The following is a 14765-nucleotide window of genomic DNA, read 5'->3' as shown; positions in this document are numbered from 1 at the left end:
CTACTGTTAATAAAGACCGGTATTTGACTATTTTGAAAAAGAAGTTTATCCCTGCTTTGAGGAGAAAGAAGTTTGATATTGATAAGATCTGGTTTCAGCAGGACGGAGCAACACCACACACAGCAGGAGATGTAATCCAGTGGCTATACGATACGTTTGGGCAGAACTTTATTTCGTACCGCACGGACAACGAGTGGCCACCGCATTCCCCCGACCTCAACCCACTTGACTTTTTTCTTTGGGGATATTTGAAGGAACGAGTGTACACACCTCCTCCAAAGACAACTAATGAGCTCAAAATCGCTATCAAACGGGAAATGAAGAAAGTTACACCAGAAATGTGCAAGAATGTGATTAGTAATTTTAGACAACGTGTTAACATTATTTTTTCTCAGAATGGGACGTCATATTGAGCATCTGTTGTAAAAGGTGATTTGTTGTTCTTGTTATGGTAAACAATTTTCTTATGAGTATGGCTCATGTGTTAATGTTATATATTAAAATGAAAGTAATTCCATATACAATGATTTGTCATTATTAAATATCCAATATTTCCGATTCGGTTTTGCAGCGGCACGGGCTACCTTTTTGATTTTGATTTTTTATATCACAGGTACCCTCTAATTTTTTAACACATGGGTACCATCAAAGCACGACATACGCTTTTATTTCCGTGAATCGTTAAATATGTAATATTTTTTATCTTTATGTTCGTGTATATATTTAAGTGTAATGATACGGAGTTCTGTTATTCACAAATGCGTATAAATAAAATAGAGGAACACAAATGTAACTTTATGACGCCTAATCTTAGAACTGGTCAGTGGCGAAATCTCCTGTCTTAAATAAGAACTGCCCATTCAAGCATTCATGGAATTATACTGCATGTAAAGGTCAAGGTAAACGAATCATATTATTATGTAGAAATGTTATAAATATGATAAAAACGGGACTTTATGAAGTTTTTAGACTATTCTTGATATTTAAAAGGTATATAAGGTATATCAATAGGGGTCATCTACTGGTCATGACCAATCATTATATTAAGTTTGATGTTCCAATGCCTAAGCCTTCTTTAGTTATTGTGCGGAAACTGTTTTTATCGACAAGGTCAATGTGACCTTGACCTTTGACCCCTTGACCCCAAAATTAATAGGGTTCATCTGCTAGTCATGAGCAATCATCATACCAAGTTTGAATTTCCTAGGCCTAAGCTTTCTATAGTTATTGATCGGAAACCGTTTTTAACTTCAAGTCAATGTGACCTTAACCTTTGACCCCTTGACCCCAAAATCAATAGGGTTCATTTGCTGGTCATGAACAATCATCATATCAAGTTTGAAGTTCCTAGGCTTAAGCCTTCTTTAGTTTTTGATCGGAAACCGTTTATACTTACAAGGTCAATGTGACATTGACCTTTGACCTCTTGACCCCAAAATCAATAGGGGTCATCTGCTGTTCATGACCAATCATCATATCAAGTTTGAAGTTCCTAGACTTAAGCCTTCTTTAGTTTTTGATCGGAAACCGTTTTTACTTACAAGGTCAATGTGACCTTGACCTTTGACCCCTTGACCCCAAAATCAATAGGGGTCATCTGCTGGTCATGACCAATCATCATACCAAGTTTGAAGTTCCTATGTCCAAGCTTTCTTTAGTTATTGATCGGAAACTATTTTTACTTACAATTACAAGGTCAATGTGACCTTGACCTTTGACCCCTTGACCCCAAAATCAATATGGTTCATCTGCTGGTCATGACATTCATCATACCAAGTTTGAAGTTCCTAGGTTTAAGCGTTTTTTAGTTATTGATCAGAAACCGTTTTTACATACAAGGTCAATATGACCTTGACCTTTGACCCCTTGACCCCAAAATTAATAGGGGTCATCTACTGGTCATGACCAATCATCATATAGTAAGTTTGAAGTTCCTAGGCCTAAGCGTTCTTTAGTTATTGATCGGAAACTGTTTTACTTACAAGGTCAATGTGACCTTGACCTTTGACCTCTTGACCCCAAAATTAATAGGGGTCATCTACTGGTCATGACCAATCACCATACCAAGTTTGAAGTTCCTAGGCCTAAGGTTTCTTTAGTTATCACTCGGAAACCATTTGGTCTACAGACCGACGGACCGACAGACAGACAAATGCAAAGCGGCATACAAATTCAAAGTTTTTTTCAAAGCAAATCGAAATGCGGTTCTACCCTCCTGACTCATCACAATATTGTCCAATTTTTATGCTCCCCGAAAAATTTCGGAGGAGCATATAGTCGCCGCCTTGTCCGTCCGCTTTTCTTGTCCAGGACTTGAAACAACAAGAGGTATCAACATGAAACTTTGTAGGTAGATAGATCTTATTGAGTAGGTGTGCAGTGCACAAGAACCGTAACTCTGCCTTAGCTTATTTTTGAATTATTGCCCTTTGTTTATTTTTACTCTTTAAACTTTGTCCGGGACGTAACTCTTAAACTTATAGGAGGTATCAACATGAAACTTTGTAGGTAGATAGATGTATGCAGTGCACAGGAATTGTAATTCTGCCTTGCCTAATTTTTGAATTATTGCCCTTTGTTTATTTTTACACTTTGAACTTTGTCCGGGACATAACTCTAAAACTATAAGAGGTATCAACATGAAACTTTGCAGATAGATAGATCTCATTGAGTAGGTTTGCAGTGCACAAGACCCGTAACTGTGTCTTCCCTAATTTTGGGGTGATTGCCCTTTGTTCATTTTGACACTTTTGACACTTTGAACTTGCCCGGGACATTTCTCTAAAATTATAAGAGATATCAACATGAAACTTTGTGGGTAGATAGGTCTCATTGGGTAGAAGTGCAGTGCTAAAGAATCATAACTCTGCCTTGCCTTATTTTGAAGTTATTGCCCTTTGTTTATTTTGACACTTTTGACACTTTGAACTTGCCCGGGACATTTCTCTAAAATTATAAGAGATATCAACATGAAACTTTGTGGGTAGATAGGTCTCATTGGGTAGAAGTGCAGTGCTAAAGAATCATAACTCTGCCTTGCCTTATTTTGAAGTTATTGCCCTTTGTTTATTTTTACTTTTTGACTTTTGTCCGGGACATAACTCTAAAACTATTAGAGATATCAACATGAAACTTTGTAGGTAGATAGATCTCATTGGATAGAACTGCAATGCTAAAGAACATAGCCTTGTCTAATTTTGGAGTTATTGCCCTTTGATCATTTTTACAATTTGAATTTTACCTGGGACATAACTCTGAAACTATAAAAGATATCATCACGAAACTTTATAGATAGAAAGATCTCATTGAATAGAAGTGCAGTGCAAAAACATGACTCTGCCTTGCCTAATTTTGGAGTTTTTGCCCTTTGTTCATTTTTTTATACTTTCCTGTGTCCAAAACTTTCTCGGGGAGCATCAACCGGTTCAACCGGTTCTTGTTGTATTGGATTTTGTTGCAGTCTGTGATGCAACGCCGCTAAATGTCGCACTTACCGCTAAATGTCGCACAATTACCGCTAAATGTTGCAAAATCGTCTGCCGTTAAATGTCGCAATGGTTACGTTAAGTGTCGCACGATTTTCCTTTACCTTTAAATGTCGCAGCACTACCGTTAAATGTCGCAAAATTTAAATTCATGTTAAACAAGTTGAAGTAGCTGGTAGTATTACCGGTATGTTAATATTACCATTATGTATGTAATCTGGGAACATTCTATTTATTATGTTATAAATGATTAGCTGTAGTATTTAGATTAATCGGTTGAAATGAAGTCATCTTTGTCGGTATTATAATTCGACGACCACAGTTTATGCCAAAACGGCACTTGGTGATTAAACACTTTTGTATACGTTTTTGTCTTTTGCCTTTTCGAAAAAAAATAGGGATATATAAAAAGGCTCTGTACATCTGTCCTCAGCCATTCATCAAGGGATTTTGAAATAACATATGTTCACCAAATTAGGACGGCCTGTCATGCGAAACAACCAGACCACCACGATGGTCCCTCTTGGAGATCAAAGGTCAACATTGTCTGATGGAAAGTACAATGCTGTCGGATTTATGACGTTTTTGTCCATCAAGATATTTAAAATAACTTGGCACAAGTGCTCACTATTTAAGACAACGTGCTTGCGAGACAATGGTTACAGTCAACATTTTTTGATAGGTCTTTTAAATCTTGTCCAATCCATAACGTTTTCATCCATGAAGGGATTTTGAAATAATATGACACATATATTTATCATAATATGACCACATGTCATACACAACACCTACCTCCAATGGCAAGTTCACACTTAGAGGTCAAAGCTTAAAGTGGTCAGTTAGAATGCCTTTTTGTGTCAGATCCACAACTTTTTCACCCATCAAAGTATTTTGAAATAAGTTTGCACAAATATTCACCATATTAAGATCTACTAGGGTCAAGGTCAAACTAAGAGGTCAAAGCTAAACATAGTCTGTATTTTCCTTGTCCAGAGAAAATCTCCGAAAGTATTAGTGATTTCAGTCAAACTTAAAATATAAAAAAGATAACTGCGAGAGGGAGTGCACTGTAATTCCACCTTGTATTTAGTAAACAAAGAAACAACATTCAAATAATATCATGATTGACACTGATTAGCATGTTGTAATAACATCAGCCCGTCAGATTATGTCAATAAGGAATGTGTTTGAGTCCAAATCGCGGTCTTTTGACAAAAATGTGATAGGGGTGATGCCAGGACAGGATGCCGTTAGCGTCACAACTTCTCCACTTATTACAGTTACACTTAGTGCTGGGAGCCTAGGCTTCCGGAAGGGCAATGCGGTACCGGTAGATACTGATTCGATTATATTTTCTGATATTGCAATGATTAATATCATAATATTCTTTTCAAGATCCTTATATAAAGTTTCCAATGTAGTCTATTAATTAAAGATATTTAATCAGAAATAGTGCCTAAAATAAAATTAAATGTGTTTCCCTTCCCTACCTACCCAACAAATTTGCCTCTACCCAAAAGATTTTGTCAGGTTCTTAGGGGATGAAAGTATTTTTTCCAGAGTACAATAGGCACAATCTAATCTGATATTTTAGACAGCTAGCATAGTTAATAAATTGTTGCATATGTCAGTTGTGAATATGGTAATGCATGTACATTTACTATTGCACTTAATAAATTAATTTTAATAGTTTATTATACATATATGCAGATTATCTAATATTTATTATTATGCACATAAAAAAATTCCTACCTACCTACCCAACCCTAATTTTAATGGGTCGGGAAGGGGAAACAAACATAATTTTATTTTTGGCCTAGGTTATATATATATATCAAAAGATTCTTTCAACACAATCTTTATCTTAATCCAATGGTAAATGTATAAAATTATGCCTTTGTTGGCAAATACATTTAAGAGGATATATTTCGTTTTAGTAAAATATAGAATAAATTTTCACAAATTCGGAAATATGATAAAATTCCATATATTTTCACGAGCCGAAACCATCGAATAAAAACAATAAAAGTTGTTCACAAAAACCCTCGCTAGAGTTTAATTATATGCAATACTATTTTGATTATTCATCATTAAGATTCAATGTAATCATTAACAACGAACTTGCACTTCTCATAACATGCGAGTCTCATGAACCACAACATGAAAGTCATTTCGAAACCGGAAACGGAACTTGCATATCTCTGGTACTTGCAAGTCTCATACGACATCGTCATCTTACACTGTGTTGAGGAAACATAACATTATTATTTTCATTTTTTATAATGAAATGAATAACTGAAGCTATCGACTGTCAGAGAAAAAAAACATCTGAAAGAAGTCACTAAATATAAATATGAATTTGACTCCTCGCACTTTCATATTCATTTTTAAATATCTATAACATACCGTACGTGTATGACTGAAACATTATTTTAAATTGTACAAGAATTTGTAAAAGAGTTACCGACGTCCCCCGCCTCGGGGAAATTTTATATGAAGCACAAGATTATGCTATTTCAAAAAATTGAGGTATGGATCTGGACTTTCAGTGCAAAATTTTGATCAATGCCAGATTTGCACATGTAAATAATAATAAATTCATTTAAGAAATCTAATGAAATAACTTCTGTGTATGTGTCAGCAGAAATACAGGTGTATACTTTTTATCACTATCTCAAAGAAATACAAAATCAATAAAGGATATGGTATGTTACATGCCGCCATGGTATATTTCGTGTCCAGACATCAATCAAGGTATGTGATCAATTCACCAATGACATTAAATCTGCATGGGCCTGACTTGGCATCATACTCTGTAACAGACTATTTAGGCTATGACCACTAATAGTGACCTTGGTAGGGGTCTAGGTGTTGTGCATGACATGTCGTCTTATGGATTGATGAAAAAGTTATATACCGCACACAACAGACAATTTAAGCTTTGGCACATCCACTCAAGTGTGACTTTGACATTAAAGGTAGGAGTCTGTCTGTTCCATATGACTAATGGTCACATTATTGAGAACATTTGTGCCTCCCTTTAACAATTAAAAATTGTGGACTGCATACAAAATATACCCTATAAAAGATCATGTTAAGCTTTGACCTCTAAGACAAGTGTAGCCTTGACCTTGAAGATAAGGGTTCAGGTGTTGTGCATGACACATCATCTTATTATTGTCAACATTTATGCCATGTATTTTCAAAATCCATTGATGGATGAAAAAGTTATGCAATGGAAGCAAAATATACCCTATAACAGACAATGTTAATCTGTGACCTTGACCTTGAAGGTAGGCAAATGATTTTTGCGCATGACCCATTGTATGTACTTTGTATTGTACCGCCAAAATGTTACTTGGCGATGAACATGTATATGTTATTGCCAATAAATTATTTGACAGTGGAAAAAATGAGATCAGAAACGGAAGTTTAGTTTATAATACAAAATGCATTTGAAATATTGATAAAATGTTTATTTACGAGGGTTGTCCCAAAATGTCGTAGACTACACTATTTTCTCTTCAACCTGACGTCATAACTTAATTTATCACACACCCGTGCCGATTTTGCGACTCCGTAAATATGGTATTGCACGGCCGTGCATATATTTTGACGTGACGTCATTAGCGTTATACAAACATAGTGTAAAGACGCGCTAAATGTTAGCGTTTAACTATAGGCGCGTCAATGAAAAATGACTCTTATTTCACTTTAAACGGTCTTTATTTTGGGTATTTGATAAATAGAATATTAAATTCGTGTAAGTTCATTACTGAATTTATTGCACTCGTTGAATAAAATGATATTATGCTCGCCAGAGGCTCGCATAATATAATTTTATTCAACTCGTTGAATTTATTGCACTCGTTGAATAAAATGATATTATGCTCGCCAGAGGCTCGCATAATATAGAGGATATTTGTTTAGTTCAGTGTAAGATCGGAATATATTTCACCGAGTGAGCACCAAAAGGTATATTTCACGAGTGGCGCAGCCACGAGTGAAATATGAACTTTTGGTGTTCACAAGGTGAAATATATTTTGATCTTACACTAAACTAAACAAATTTTCTTTTTATTATATGCAAAGAAACGTTTTAAATAGACATTAAATCTAATACTGAATGAAAAGCGCGCCAAATAATAATGCAACGTGACGTCATTTACGACGTCACGTCATTAAGTTGGTACCCAGTTCTGTGCACGCTGGTATTTCAGTGAAACAACGTAAGGGGCTTAAATTCAAAACAGTGAAATTATCAAAGTGGTAATTTCACTGTTTCAAACAGTGAAATTACCAGTTCTTATATCACTGATATTTTTCTATAAACCACTGAAAAGCATGTAATAAATAATTTTATTCAACTCGTGCAATAAATTCAGTATTGAGCATACACTCATTCAATATCCTCTATAAAATTTACCAGATATCTTCCTTGGTCATTTGTTAATTTACCTACTTAAAGTCAATAGCCAATATATTAGTTAACGCTTTTTATCAGGGTTTTATATTTAACAGTACAACATACCCGGAGCACGATAAAATATTAGTCAGTGTTGAGAGCATTGTAAGGCCACATGTGTCACAAATCACATTCGTCACAATTGTGAAGAATGAGATCACATTCGTCACAAATTTTGTGATGCATGTGATCCAATGTTTTAGACAATCACATTCGTCACGAGTTTAAAATCACAAATGTCACAAATTTGAGATAAATATTGTTTTCTTCAATGCTTTTCACTGAGTCACAAACGTCACAAATTTTTAGGACTGAAATCAATTATTGGAACTAAAACTACAGACATTTTTATCCCCTCCCCGCTGATGAAATCGGGAGTGATGGGACTGTTTTAGCGTGTTCGTCCGCCTGTCAGTCCAGATTTAGTTTCCGCACTATCCGGCCATTGATTAGTTATTATACACTGTATATGGAATCATTTCGTTTCCACGCTATTTTTCAGCAACTTCTGGATGGATATCGATGCTGCAACTTTGTAGGAACCTTCATTCACAAACCAGTTGCACATATAACCAGCATATCTCCATTTCTTTTTAAAAACAGACTTATTGCCCCTTGTTGTTGTTGTTATTTATAAAACACTGTATATAGAACTATTGCTTTTCTGCGCTCTAGTAATTTCAACGAAATTTAGTTTAATATAAAGAGGAGATGCGCATCTCGAAAAATCTCGACGGGACACTAAAGGATTTGGTCCGACTTGAGGGTACGGTCGCTTATATGGGCTTTCCGGCGGCGACTTTAGATAAACACATAAACAAACAAACAAGATGTGCATATCATCATCATCATCATCATCATCATCAGTATTTCCCGTTTGGCCGTTTAATACAGAGTTATGATCCATAATTTATTATCATTTATTGTTCATAGAAAAGCATTAATTCAACCCTATTCTTCAACAAATCTGCTGAATAATTTAAACAAAACTATGTGGGTACATCTAATACCAAGCGGAGATGTGTATATTGACGGCACTTACCCGAAGTTAAGACCCCTGGTTGCTTAATATTCAGTCAGATAACTTAAGTATTTCATGTCTTCAAATGTTAAATATATCTAATTTTAATTGTGTGGGAACCTTCAATACAAAAAGGGCATGTGCATTATCGCCGTGACCTTGAGTGATATGGGCCCTGATAATTTATGCTTTAACCGACTATTTCCCCGGAGTCTTTATTCGAAATGTATCCTGCAATTGTTTAATTTTCAATCAGTATATGATGCTGTCGGCGGTAAACATTAATTCAGCGAATTTGCTTGCAAGATATTTGAATGACCTCGTGTAATTATAGCTTCGCAAGACCAATCATATTCTACAAGAAATGTTAAGTTTTCTTTAAGTTTATTTATTCAACTTCCTTCATGATTCTCATTTAACCCTTTCCTTTATAGATATTACTGGTAAAATAACTATATGAACCGCGCCATATTGAACCCTAGATGAGCCGTCAGTACTAAAGAACTCTGATATAATATAGGAATAACGCATGTTTCTTTTTTCGTGTTAAAATATCTGTAGAAACCCAAGGGATTAGTTGGTACCCGACCCAACGTATCCCGAGGGTTTCAGCAGTTGTTATGACACGGAACAATCATTCGTTAACGCTATTCTAGCATAAAGCATGCATAAATCTAACACAATCCATACACAATCAAGCAACATCACTGATTTTCCTCGGATTGCACGGGAACGTCAGCGTTGTATGTGACCGTGACGTCATTTCCGTTTTAGTTAAGCAGCGTCCGGGCCACAATGTATTGACGCTGTGCCACGGAAAACGTATATCAAAAAGGTGTTTTAACAGCGCATGAGCGCTAGAATCTCCTTGTTAAAAGACCTTTTTGGTCCTGTTAAAACACCCCGAAATCATGGTTATAACGGCAGTTTTATGCTAGAATATAAAGTAATGAATAACAACATGGATTCCAAGAAGACTAAAAGCAAACTCACATTGCACAATACTAGCCGCAATTATAATACTGCTAATAAAGTTCACGAATTTTCATTGGTTTAGAGGCGGGATATATTTATAGGTTATTACAGAGGTCTGATGTGCCTTTATTCGATTTTGGCCCACTAAAAGAGCCCGAGGGCTAATACCGATCTTGTAGACCCATATCGCATTAAGGCACACCAGACCTGTTCTATAACCTTTTTATTGCATGTGCTCATTTATGTTTTGGTTTTCATTATAGAATTAAAAAAATCGTTTGAAAACATTGTTCAGCGACAATGTATAATTTATTTTAAAAAGCGAGGGACTTTTGACGTCGTCTAATGACGTTGACGTCATTTCCTCACAAACATTTGTTTTTAATATATTTTGGCGTTATTTAACTGTTTGGAGATTGTTTTTCAAGTGTTTCTTCAATTTTGCTTTTTTATCAAGATATATTTCAGTTAAACGTATTTTTTTCTTATAAAATTGTCAATCTTTCCGCGTTTTTTTTAGCAACCCGAAGTGGGAAATCGATATCGGCCCAACCGGAAGTCGGACCGATATCGATATTTGGCGCATCACGTCACCTGACCACAGTCATATTACATGGACAAAACTCATATACGTTTAAATTCACATTTTTTTTCTATTTATAGTGTTTGCCGTTGCGTATTTATAGGTTATTACACAGGTCTAGTGTGTCTGAATGCAATATTGGCCAAGAAGAGGTATTGGCCCGAGGGCTTTAGCGGTCTCGTAGGCCAATATAGAGGATATTACATGAGTGTCTTTTCATATTGAATTTATTAAACGAGTTGGATAAAATAATAAATTGCGAGGCTCTGCCGAGCATTTTATTATTTTATTCATATCACAGGTTAAATTTTGGAGCCGATAAACCGAAAAATTGTTGTTATTTTGCCTTATAAACGCGGTAAAATCAAGCGACGTCCGCTAACGTTAAATGACGTCGACGTCAAAACGATATTATACTAGTTTATTGCATTTGTTACTATAAATAGTAACAAAAATGCTAAGGAAGTGTGCTGATATTGCCAAAGAGTGCCGATATAAGCATGCATTGAGCAAGTGTGCCAGATATCGGCACACTTGCTAGTGTGCCAAAAATCCATATCATGACGTCACGTCCGGTTGACGTAAACAAGTTTTGACGTTGGAGCGCTCAAGATATAACTTATAGTTAACTTATCAGCATAACACGCAACAGGATAGATAAAGATTAAATTTCTGCACATTTTTATATGATTTTATAGAAATTTAATGAGCAGATATTTAAAATACAAATGTTTGTGGCGAACGGAAAATGTGAAGAAAATAGACACGATTTGTTAGAAAACAGTATGGAGATAAAACATTAAACTTTGTTTAGAAGAATAACATAATTGAGTGTCTACATATGCAATAAAAAGGTTATGATACAGGGCAAGTGTGCCTGAAGGAAGATATCGGCACACTTGGTCCGCATTGGCCCTCGGGCTAAAGCCCTCGGGCCAATACCTAACCAAGTGTGCCGATATCTTCCTTCAGGCACACTTGCCCTGTATAATAACCTCTAAGTAATATGGAAAATATGTAATGGCTTTATTACACTCCCGCGACGTCAAACATGTGATAAATCGCATTTAGGCACACCAGACCTGTTCTATAACCTTTTTATTGCTAATTTATGTTTTGCTTTTCATTTTCAATATAGGGATAACGCATGTTTTTTCGTGTTATAACATCCAAATACGAGACACATAATACCGAGTTTCATGTGAATATCTTTAGATACTAGTTACAGAAAAAACTCAACACAGAGGTTAATAATTGGAAAAATTGGGTAATGTTATGGGTATTGGTATGTTAGCTAACATTTTCATCCCGAACACATGTGTTAATATCTTTTGTGGTTGTACTAGTTACAAGAAAAACTAAACGCAGAACAAGGGAAATAATTCAGTCAAAATGGAAGATTATGAATCTTGGTGTGTGACTTCAAGTCAATATCTTCTGTTGTTGTAGAGATAAAAGTTACACGCAAAAACTAAACACTGACTTTCTAAGTCGAAAAAGAGACACTATTCAGTCAAAATACATGACAGAGTTATGGAACTTGGGATGTGACCTTTCACGTTCACCTCATACACATATGTGAAGTTTTAAGTGAACAGCTTCAGTTGTGGAGAAACAAGTGAAACGAAAATAATTATATCAGTCACAGTGTGGTGATATAGATTTGGGTGATATAAGCCACGCCCACTCTGCGTACGTATTTATAAGTCTGGATTCCCTAAACATGCATTAAAAATAACTGTTTAATTTCATTCTAAATGACATATTTCTCGATTCAAATGTCCGTAATTTTGTAAGATTGTTGACAATGAGACCGCAAAAAGAAATATAAATAAATAAGGATTATTTTGCTTGCAGCGTTAACGTTTGCCGTCATATTGTTTACGCGCGCGTAGTCTCCGCGCTTCAGTAGTAAACGGTCTAAAAGCACTTTTCAAAAGGCACATAAAATAAAAAGAAAATGTGTTTGCTTTTCGTGAATATGAACTATATCTCACATCGAAGTGAGAAAATGTTCATATTTTCACTCGCGCTACGCGCTCGTGATACATATTTCATTTTTTTTCTCACTTCTCAGTGAAATATATTTCATATTCACTCAAAACAAACAAATATCCTCTATAAAATTCACTAAACACCGTCGTTTGAAACTATCTAATCATAAAAGGCGAAAAAAGCTAAGACGCGTCGAAAAGATAAAGCGGCCCCGCCACAAAGACACGATCTGTTTAAACGAATTAACTATATTATTATTACTAGTGGAATAGATATGGAAAGTTCCATAGAGCGTCTGCAAGCAATTGGCACAGACTTGCAAAATCGTCTCAGGAAAGAAGGTTCCTAGATGTCAAAATGTCATACTCTTTAATTGAACCAAGATTCCTGAAAGTCTGCGGAAGTCAAAAGTCTGTCAGACCAAAAAAGGTTCATTGATGTCAAAAGGTCCTAATCTCTAATTAGATATCCTGAAAGTCAACGGGGGTCTCAGCTACTTCCCAAACAATCATATATGGTCTCATTGGTGTAGATATGGTCATAATTTGTACTGAAACTAAGATTAAGTCTGTGAGATTCCTTTAGACTGTCGCTGTATGGTGGGAAGAAATTTGAGGGTTCACAGAGGTAAAAGATCACTTCCAGTTGAAGTCTGATACTATGCCGTGCATTGTCACCAAAATTTTTGAAGGTTTCGAGAACGTAAGACGACTTGATAGCAATACCATTACGACAATGCGACAGTTCTATGAAGACAATACAATGCCGACGATACGATATTGCAACAAGTTAGTACGATGGCGATAATGCAATGGTGGTGAAAAGATATTGGTATCGTGATGTCGACATCACAATATCGATTTATTGCATTGTCGCCCTTGTACTATCGCACTGATATAACCACGATTGTCCTTATGATATTCCGTGTATCACATATTGAAAAATAAACTTGTGACATTTGTGATTCGCCTGTTTAAAAATTCTCAATTTTGCTTGTGACGTTTGTGATTGGCATTTTTACCCGATTTTGGTCAATCACATTCGTCACAAAAGTCATTTGTGACGAATGTGATCACATTCGTCACAAATTCATAAAAACTTGTGACGAATGTGATTTGTGACACATGTGGCCTAACAGAGCATGCTTCTTAAAATAATGCCTTTAACTTCTAGCATAATAATAATTATGGGAAATACATTCATGTGGAATTACGTCATTCATTTTTACGTCATATCACCAACAGACGTTTATGTAACGTTAATTTGAAAATTTAAGTCTGTAGCATAATACGTAACAGCAGTGTTATTTTGAAAATGCCCAAAATGGCGACGTCAGATGAAAATTAATTTGCCGAATATTATCACAAAGGTATAAACGATTTGATATTCGAATCGTTTTGTTTACTAAAACTAAATTAAAATAGGTTTCAGATAACTGAGATAGTTCAATGTTTTTATGTACATAAATCTTACCTGTACTGGACAGTAGTGTACTCATTAGAGTTATTGTCACATTTCACTGTTTCTCGAGTTTTCAAATTTTCCTAGACTCCATTGAAACTTAAAGTTATGCATGTGTACAATATCAGTATCTAGCCATGTGGACTACTTACTGTACCGTATTAACTCAATTATGTATTGAAATAATATATCTATATAATATGACTAAAATCCACCAAGAACTCATAACGCAACTAGAAACGTTACTTAAATTTATGAACTTCTATAACCCAAACAATGAATATTTATTCCTTGTTACGTACATGTTTATGACATCACCTATTAGGTGCGGTGACATCATAAGGCCTAACCAAAAAAGTGTTTGTTTCCAGTGACATGGTTTTAAAAGGTAGGCATTTTTTTTTTAAATATTTTTTTTTTTATCCAATGTACTGAGTATGCGACGGAAAGTTTATCATGCAGCATCAAACAAAAAATGTTGCCTGTTCTCCCTAAAAAAAATTAGGCTCGGTGGCCAAAAAAGGGTAGGTAGGGACACCGGAAACAAACACTTTTTTTAGGCCTAAAGTGTAAAGGTCAATCTTCCACGCAGTGATCTCTCCTTACAGGATTAGATAAACAGGTGCGCGGAGTTTGGTTTAATGTATGGGAAGCAAGTACCGTCACTCAGTGGTCAGCGATAAGTACTACATGTATATACTCTACTGTAGCCTGGGTTCCAGTCTGTCGATTTTTTTTATGTATTATGAAAACACGAACGAGTATAGCAAAAAATATCAA

General features: G+C 35.4%; 1 protein-coding gene across 1 annotated transcript in view; it reads right to left on the bottom strand.

The window, feature by feature from the left end:
- Nucleotides 1-14253, bottom strand: part of LOC132741176 (glycoprotein 3-alpha-L-fucosyltransferase A-like) — a 49288-nt gene extending 35035 nt beyond the window's left edge. The window contains exon 1 of the mRNA XM_060729291.1: nucleotides 13998-14253. The gene's annotated coding sequence lies outside the window, so the exon portion shown is untranslated. The remainder of the gene's footprint in view (nucleotides 1-13997) is intronic.
- Nucleotides 14254-14765: the final 512 nt, after the last annotated feature.

The sequence above is a fragment of the Ruditapes philippinarum genome, unplaced genomic scaffold (assembly GCF_026571515.1).
Source record: "Ruditapes philippinarum isolate M1 unplaced genomic scaffold, ASM2657151v2 ctg1198_1_1_1_1, whole genome shotgun sequence".
Lineage (NCBI taxonomy): Eukaryota > Metazoa > Mollusca > Bivalvia > Venerida > Veneridae > Ruditapes > Ruditapes philippinarum.
The sequence above is the reverse complement of the archived record's forward strand: the minus strand, read 5'-3'. Positions and strand labels throughout refer to the sequence as shown.